Source organism: Dermacentor silvarum, chromosome 5 (assembly GCF_013339745.2).
Source record: "Dermacentor silvarum isolate Dsil-2018 chromosome 5, BIME_Dsil_1.4, whole genome shotgun sequence".
NCBI classification, from domain to species: Eukaryota; Metazoa; Arthropoda; class Arachnida; order Ixodida; family Ixodidae; genus Dermacentor; species Dermacentor silvarum.
Window position 1 is genome coordinate 67111673 of NC_051158.1, and position 9923 is coordinate 67121595.

Sequence of the window (9923 nt, forward strand, 5' to 3'; positions counted from 1 at the left end):
CTCCGTGGTTTGTATAGTGTCGAGAAGTTGGGCAGTCTTCGGTATTTACAAAGAGAGACCGCAAATGTAAATAACTGCGAGTAAAACGATAGAGTCGAGCGCCGAGGCCAACCATTTCTAGATCCTCTAATATAGCCTTATAAAGAGCATTGTCATATGCTTATTTGATGTCGAGGAACATGATGACAGATAATTTCTCAGATGCCTTTTGGTGTTGAACGTACGTAACCAAATCGATGACGTTGTCAATGGAGCATCGGTGACGTCGAAAGACAGTCATGGCGCCTGGGTAAAAACTTCATAGCGTTCAAGGTACCATTCCAGTCCAGCGAGGTTCATTCATTCCATCACCTTCCCAATGCAACTTACACTTGCTTTACGAGGTCCAGCATGGTGTCGAGGGACGCATTCTCTTATCGTGTCTCTCATTTGAATGCGCCATTTTGCCTTGCTGGCTCACGAAACCCTAGCTTCACGATTAAAAAAATCCGAGGCAGCCGCTTTTTTTTTTTTAGCAGACTATTATAGCCCGTTCGCAATGATGCACCGGTTTCTTTCAATACCAATCAATACCAACTATATTTCATCCGTATAGCATCAAGCATATAACTAGCTTCAATTTTTTATGTTTGATTAAAAGATTATTTTATATTTGCGATTACCTTGCGCTTACAGGTCTACAATGTCAGTGCGACAAACCTAACATATATATCTTGAGAGACGAATTATGGTAGTTGCCATAGCAAATAAGGAGGCTTTTAAAGATATCTAACGCACGCTGTGACTAAAAACATCGCCTCCATTATCAGTGCGTACTGCAAATGTTGACATGTAGAATGAGGCCATAGTGCCCACACTACCGTATTCTGAAACGCGCCGTCCAAGGAGGTTATATCGAAAACTTCTGCAGTCGCAGTCCCAGCCGTCCCCTGCGGGAGCGGAGAAAGTTAAGCCGGCGGCGGCCATATTGCTAGAGGAAAAAGAGTGCGGCTCCAGCATAGCGCTCACTTTGTTTCCGTCCCGCGATGAAAAACGGAAAAGAAACCACTTTAGAAAGCACATCAACCCGCACTTCCGTGTCGCTGTTGTCGATAAAAAAAATTCCTGCGTTCATTTATTACCGCAGGCTTTAAGAAAATATATCGGCGGGACGCTTCGCCAATCGCACTCCCTAGCTCGGTTACATTATGAAATGTCTCTCCATACAAACTAAGCTTATGTGACGTGAGTGCGTAATGAACATTCATCGCTGTTTACCCACTAATCGACTGGAAATATACGATAGGCGTTGCTGTGCGGTGCGTCGAGGGAGCAGTCTTCGAAGTGCACGTAAGTCTTTGCCGTGTTCAATTGTGCTGCGGGCATATTTGAAGCGATGTTTGTGCAATAACCCTGGTGGATGTTATTGACGACGATGCCGTTCTCGCCGATGGGAATAGATACGTCAGCACTCGCCCGTTCACTTTACTTCTCGACGGCAGTTGGAAGTGACGATGAATAAAGCCTTGCGGGTATCCGCTTTCTTCAGTTGATATCTCGTTTTTATAGGAATAATTTTTGTTGGTATAGCAATTTCTATAGTGAGCATTCTTTTTCGAGAAACCGAAAGTCCCTCTCGCGATATTCTCGGTCTCATTATTTACTCGTCAATACGATATTTCCTTTCCATTTAAGTACACAACATTACTGAGCTGGTTTACACAAAGCGCCGCAAGCTATGTGTCTAGCAGCCTGAACAGCCTGATTGGTCATATGCTGAAGCCGCACCCTGTGGCATGAACTTCACTGTGGACGTTTTTTCTATATTGCGTATGTCCTCAGAAAAACTGATTCCACTCATTCATCTCGTCCAAAACTTCATATTTCAACACACACAAGAAAACTGAAACATCAGTCAGAAATGCTCCACAGATATAGGGACAGCAGAAAACGTTTCCCATTGACACCTCAACCTCTACAATGCGTAATGCTTCACTATACCAGCTAAGTTTTTGACAATTGCAATTTGGCCATTATGGACGCCTTTCTTACTGTTTTAGTTTTTACTAGTTATTACAGTTAGCACGAGTTAAGTCGTAGGCTTGGTTTGAGTGGTGAATTAAATTTTATGCGTAAGTGTCAAATGACAAATTGTGCGAAATGCAGCTCCACTAACGTGAAACCTGGGGAGGTGCGAAGCACGCAGTGAAGCACCACTAATGGGCTCACACTGCCTTAAGCAATGGCTCATAACCCCGTAAACGTGGCCTCCCCATTAAGAGGACGATCTTTTTTTTTTTAACCAGTGGCCATGCGACTACAGAAGAGAAGGGAAATTCTACGCTAGAATGATGAGCTGCAACGCAGCCAGCTGTAGAAGACAACGATCACGACGAACACGGGAGCAATGGCACGAGCGCGTGCCGAGCGCGAGCACGAGCCGCTTGCTTACCGTGACTACGACGACGGCAGGAGACGCCGACAGCCCGGGCGTATAAGGTGCTTCACACCTAAAACTTATACGCCATCAATTTCGAAACAACTACAACTGATTTTACTTCCATGTTCAGCTGCATTTGCAACAGCGGCATGATTCATAATTCAAAGGGTATACTTGACAATACAACATCGTTAGAAACTGGCTAAACAGCAATTTGACATTGCGCTTTTATGTAATTAGGCGTAATTAATGTAATGCAATTGCACTGTACATCTGTCGCCGTGTAGGGACAGCATGCTTAGTGATAGCGACGATGCCTAGCATTCCTTGGGTGCTGAAGTTACAGGGGTACCTAACTAACCTTAACAATTGTACTAATTAAAAGCTAAATTTACTGAATAATAAATAGATTCCATAAGCAATATGTAACTAAGAAGAAAATAATATTATGGCGGTATACGTACCAAAACCACCATCTGATTATGAGACACGCCTTAATGGGGGACTCCGGAATAATTTGGACCGCCTGGGATTTATTATAATACCTGCACCTAAATCTAAGTACACGGGTGTTTTTTTTTTTTTTTTGCATTTCGCTTCCATTGAAATACGGCCGCCGTGGCCGGCATTTGATCCCGCGACCTCGTGCTTAGCAGCCGAGCCCCATAACCACTAAGCAACCACGGCGGGAAATAAGGAACTAAGCTAACTAAATAGCTAAATAACTAACTAAACTCACTAAGAGCGAAGTTAACTAACCTAATTTACGACTAAACTAATAACTAATAATTAGGGATGACAACTAATTTCCCCTATGGTGTCCTTCATGTCATTGTTTGTTAGCTTCTCACGTTCTGACTAGTAAAAATCGGGCCCCTCTGTTTCCTTTCTTCCTGTTCATTTTGTATACTGTATTGTATTGGTGGATATACATGTAGCGCTGTGGGCACTGCCATCGCTTCGGCGCGAGACCCGAGCTCGAGCGCCTGATGCGAAGAGCTAGGACTGTGAATACAGAGCCACTTCCGATCCCTCGGACGAGCTTCAATAATCCCCCTTTCCTTCGGTGGAAGTCCTGGGTAACCTCGAAAACGGTAACTCTGAAGCAGGACGCTACCCACTGCTGCGACCATGCCTGACGACACCACCCAGGAAGATACACCACAGCCTCCAGCGGTATCGTTTCTGGTGTGTTGCGCCAGCGTGATCCTGCCATCTTGAGCGTGATCCTGCCATCTTGAGCGGATGATTGATTGTCATCATACGAACGGGTGAGCCCCCACAATAAAAGTGACGACGTCATCAAGTTGCACAACGTGCTGTTTTACTTAACCGGCATCGCCAACCTCTGCTTCCGAAACCATGAACACGATTTCACCACATGGAGTGCATTCAGGACATGGTTTGCTGAAGTGTTCGGGCGCCCCCCAGTGCCCAACCTTCGCGCTGAACAACGCCTACGTGGGCACGCGCAAAATCACGGTGAAACTTTCACGAGTTGCATTGAAGATGTCATTGACCTGCGTAAGCGCGTGAATCCGTCAATGGCAGGACAGGACGAAATAAGACACATTATGAAAGGCATTGATGAGGATGCTTTTCAAATGTTGTTAGCGAAGGATCCGCGTACCGTGGCCGAAGTTGTGAATTTGTGGGAAAGTTTTGACGAGCTACGAAAACAACGCATCTTAGCTCGACGCCCACCACCCACGGAACATTAACTACCAGCATTGGTTATTATCGACAATCAGACAACTTTGCTGACGCAGATAAAAAAAATGTGTGCGAGGAGCTGGCACGACAGTTCTCCATTTTGCCGACCATGGAGAAGCCTTCTCACTCTTTGCCTCCAGGGATCCAACAGATGATTCAAGAGCAAGTGACGGAAGCTGATCCATCTCTGTGTAAGCCAGCTTCCGTGGCCGCACCTCTGACGTATGCTGTAGCCATCATGGAGTTGCATAAATACTCGTTTCTAACACAAATTCGCACACTTTGGCTTTGAATGCGGCGAGACTATTGGCACCATTCAGAATGCGGACGCTGACGTTACTGTGCATTTCCCTGTTGCCAAACACCTGGCTAATGCTAACGTAATAGCACTAGCACCCCGTGTACCATCTGACCTGTTATCACCGGATGTTTTTGTCACTCTATTGACGATGACCTTGACCCAACACAACGTTAATAGCTACTTACCCTTTTAAATGATTCTCACGCCTCTTTTGACTTGAACCAAGTGTCATTAGGCCGCACAAGAACTGATTCTCACCACATTGATACGGGACGTCACACAACATTACGCCAGCGTCCATCCACAGTGTCATCCACCGAGCGTCATGTCTTCACTGATCAAATTGAGGACGTGCTTGACCGTGGTGTTATCCGACATTCCTGCAGTCCTTGGTCGTCTTACGTGGTACTAGTTAAGAAAAAAGATGGCTCGATCCGTTTCTGTGTGGACTATCGTCGCCTCAACAAGATTGCACGAAAAGACGTCTACCCTCTAACACGTATAGATGACGCCCTGGATTGTCTACGTGGTGCCGAATTCTTTTCTTTTCTTTTTGGACTTGCGATTGGGCTATTGGCAAGTCCCAATGGATGAGTCTGACGGCTCGAAGACAGCTTTCATTACGCCTGATACCCTGCATGAATTCACAGTGATGCAATTTGGCCGGTACAATGCGCCCGCGACATTCGAAAGGATGGTGGACAATATTTGGCGAGGCCTCAAATGGAAGACGCGTTTATGTTACATAGACGACCGTGGTAGTTTTCTCGCCTGACTTCACCACTCACCTCACTCGTCTACGCAAAGTTCTTACTTGCCGTACCACCGCCGGCCTTCAACTTAACTTGAAAAAGTGACGCTTCGAAGCCCGCCAACTGACCATACTTGGCCGCGTCGTTTCCAAAGAAGATGGCGTCCTTCCCGACCCTGACAAGCTTCGCGCTGTCTCCCGCGGCTGGCTACTGTGGAAGAGCTGCGATGTTTTGTCGGTCTCTGCTCTTATTAGAGCCTAAGCTGTTATGGGCTCATTCCAATAGCCGTTTCGGGTCGCGATGATGCCTCCGCCGGCAGGTCCCGCCACGTAACCGCTATCGTCGGAAACGCGAAAAAAGTACCCGATTCCCGCCGGGATCGAACTCGCGCCCTCTGCCTGGGAACCGGATACTCTGCCACTGAGCCACGCAAGCTCTTGCTATCGGGCCGCGCAAAATACCCTTATAGCAAGCACGCAGGGGGAGACGACTCGAGCCTCCGCCAGTATGGTGGCGCCATCTAGGTAAGATGCCTGCAAACGCAGCGTCCGCAGGCGCAGACGACGATATGCGATTCAGATGAGGCACGCAATCAACGTGCTCCCGAGCTGCCGAGCTCTCCGCCAGTGTGGTGGTGCCATCTAGTTATGGTGACTGCAAAGGCGGCGCGCCCGACATGTAAGTTGCAATTGTAAGGCTTGATCGGGCTTCAGCAGACTGCTGTGCAGAGAGAATTACAAGCCTCAGCTCGCCGTCGACGCCGGGCCGACAGTTCAGATCGTTCTCGTCAAAACGAGGCGAACAGACGGCCGCGAAGACCCTGTTGTGCGTGGTGCCCAAATTGGAGCTACTCTTGAGCCGCTCCATCAGCTTACGCTGGGTCTGTGCTGCGTATGCCACGCAGGCCTCTGACTTCTTTAGCCGCTTTGTGCGCAATTTTGCCTGCATCATCGCATCTCTGACGAAGCCCTTGGCTGGCTCGGGTGACCTTCGTGATTGGACTCCGGCATGTTACCGAGTCTTCCCCACTGTGCGTCTTCTGCTTACCTCACAGCCCGTTCTTAGTCACTACGACCCGAGTGATCCGACCGAAGTTCACACGGACGCCAGTGGCGTTGGTCTTAGAGCCGTTGTTGCGCACCTCAAGCCTGGCTTCCCGGAAACTGTGGTTGACTACGTGAGTCGCGCCCTCAAAAAGGGCAAAACCCAATTATTCTGTCACAGAAAAAGAGTGTTTGGATATAGTATGGGCTTGAAGCAAATTTCGCCCTTACTTGTATGGCCATCACTTCGACGTTGCGATAGACCACCACGCGCCGTGCTGGCTTGCGTCGGGGCGTCTTGGACGTTGGGCTCTTCAACTGCGAGAATTTGACATTCGCGTCGTCTATCGCTCCGGGCGTCAACATTATGACGCAGATGCGCTCTCCTGGTCACCCATGCGATCCGACGAAACGCCACCCTCAGCCAGGGAGTGTCCGTTTGCTACGCTTACTGTTACGGACATGCCTTCTGAACAGCGAAAAGATCCGTGGATTGGATCTCTCATTGACATTCTCAACACTTCTTCAACGACTACATGCCCTCGAGCCCTTCGTCGCCAAGCCACCTATTTCGTGCTATGGGACACCATATTGCAACACCGAAACTATCACCCAGATGGTCACAAAAGGCGTCCCAAAAGTGATCCCTTGCCATTTTCGTTCCGACTTATTCACGTATTTCCACGCCGACCCACAAGCTCATGCTGGCGTCCTGAATACCTACGAGCGGCTCCGCCAGCGGTACTACTAGTGCGGCATATATTCTTATGCGCGCAAATACATTCGGTCATGTGCAGCCTGTCAGCGTCGCCAAACATCACCTCATACGAAAGGCCCACTGCAACCTTTACCGTGTCCTGCACGTCCTCTTGACCAAGTTGAGATCGATCTTTATGGGCCGCTTGCATGCACTGCAAACCGAAATCTTATGAGAGTTCTCGCAGTAGACCATCTAACAAGATACGCCGAAACTACTACACTTGCTTCGGCTGCTGCTTGCAATGTCGTCGCATTCGTCTTACGGCACGGCGCACAGCGAGAGCTGCGCAGCGACCGAGGCCGTGTCTTTTTGTCGGACGTTATTAATGAGCTACTCGCAGCGTGCCACACAATTCACCGCACCACAACGGCGTATCATCCACAGACCAACGGTCTAACGGAGACGGTTCAACCGCGCACTTAGTGACATGCTCACAATGTACGTTGCGTCTGGTCGAAGCACTGTGGATGTGTTGTACCGGCAGTACAAAACAAACGTCAAAGGACAACAGTTCCTACGAAGGCTTTGCTGAAATATTTGGTGATTGTGGAATAAAAGCCGTCTTAGGACCATGTATAGAGCCGACTTGAAGCCCTGTAGACATGAATAAAAGTCCAATTGGCGAAAGTTTCATGCCAAAAACGCCACATCCCGGATGCGTTTCGGTGGTCGCGGGATGCACCTTCTGTTGGGGCCTTCCTTCACCCATCGAAATTCCAGTGATCTCTGAGGGCTCACGCGCTTCACGTTGCATGACGATGATGAGCCGTGATGAGGGGTGTAGGTTGGTCTCATCACGGTTGACAATGGTTCGACGCAGATGAATAAGGTGCTAATAAGCGTATAATATAAGGACCTTATGAAGAGCTTTTAATGGTCAGACCATTTATGATAAGGTTAATAATCACTGATAAGAGTTGATAAGGGTCGGATGAAGTCCGGTAAGGTTGATAACAGATAAGTGTTGATAAGGATCGGATCGATTTTGAAAAGGTTGATACCACCCGATAACGGTTGATAACGTTCGGATGGAGTCCGATAAGGTTGATAACCAGTAAGGGTTGACAAGGGTTGGGTCTAGTCTGATTGGCTTGATAACAACTGATAAGGGTTGATACGGGTTCCTACTGGTCGGATCAAGTTTCATTACATTGATAATAACACAATGCTGCGTGGTGATGAGCAAGCTGCACAATGCTTACACAAACTTGGACAACTCCCAGAGGAGATCTGCGTGAATTTTTGAGTAGGCTATAGTCCGCTCACAATGACGCACAGCCTTCCCTCAGTACCAATCAACAGCAAACATTTCCACCTTACGGCATCAGGGATGTAACTACCTTTCAATTAGTGATGTTAGATGAAAAGATTATTGTAATTTTAGAATTAACTTTAGCTTACACCTATACATTGTCAGTTCCAATAACGTCAAATATATATTGAGAGAAGAATTAACGTACCTGCCAGAACAAATGAGGAGGCTTTCAAAGATATCTAACGTATCAAACGCCTCAAAAACTGGCTCCACTACCGCACTAATCTGCCGCCATTGGAATCTTGAAGGAGGCCACACTGCCCACATTAACTTCCGTATTAAATGCACCGTCTCATGAACAACACACCGCAAGTCCTCTAGTGAGGAACGAAATGAAAATGCGCTCTCGACTCGAGTGTAGCGCAACAGCTGAGAAAAGCGCCCGACGTTGAGACTATTAATAAAGGTGCATGGCAAATCACCCTTTCTATCAAACAGGCATGTTTTAGGGGCGAAGCTCCTTAGGGTGTGGGTCTGTCCCTCCTCTGTAGTATGTAGTAGTATTAGTAGGTAGCCACGTCTACTTTGATGAAAAAAGTAAAAATTCCGAAAGTTGTGCCCGTAGCGCGGAATCGAACCAGGGACCCCTCTCTTTTGAACGCGCGGCGCTAACCACTACGCCACGAAGCGCACATGGACACACGCACCACGATGACAATAAATACCCAACATGAACGAAAGACTGCGCGATTCTAACGCGTTTGTGCTAGCGCGTTACGGCCCGTGTAAGAAGCTGGTGTAAGACGCTGTGGCCTCTCCGCCTTACCCCCTATTCATAAACGCTCCTCGACTTCAACTTGACTTGCCACCGCCTTGGGCAGCGCATTCGAAACGCGTTGAAGGCGGTGGCAAGTCAAGTTCAAGTCGAGGAGCGTTTATGAATACGGGGGTTATACTCTCTCAGCAGTCAAGTGATGGCGTCGGCAAACGCGGTGCACGTTCCGGCATGTGTAAACGGCTGCGTAAGACGCTGTGGCCTCTCCCCCTTACTAGAGAGTACTGCACGTTTCTAACGCGTTTGTGCTAGCGTCCCCTTAAGCGGGAGATGGTGCAATTATAATGAAGGGCGCTGTTATAAAATAGGAATGACGTCACATATGGCGCGTGCATTGGTGGAAGTCAATCGTTCGATTTAGTGAGGCGAGACTGGGCGAATTACACGGAAGATTCACGGTTTACCGATGATTCCCTCCGGAGCTGCGCCCACTCATCATCATTCACCCCGTGGATATGCGGTGTTTTTTTTCGTTAATTTTTCTTTCTCAACAAACAATGACATGGCAAAATGCATTGATTAAGCTCTATAACGCTACCGTCGTCAGGTTTCGACCGATAGAGCAAGGGGCAGCCGTGTTTGATGTCTCGCAACAATGGCACCCCAACAGCTGAGAGCGTCGCGCAACACTGAAAAAAAGAAGTTGCGGTAGCTTTCTCTGCAGCTGTTTTATTGCGATAGCAATTATATGGACACTACAAAGCAAATTTCTGCCGTCGGCGTCGCCGTCGTCGTCGCCGTTGCCGTGAGGTTCCGTATGACGTCAATGGAGATGAAATCGTCGCCGCGCGCCGCCGAACGCTGTATGTGCGAGTGAAAGGGCGCGAGGGACGCGCGCTTTCACG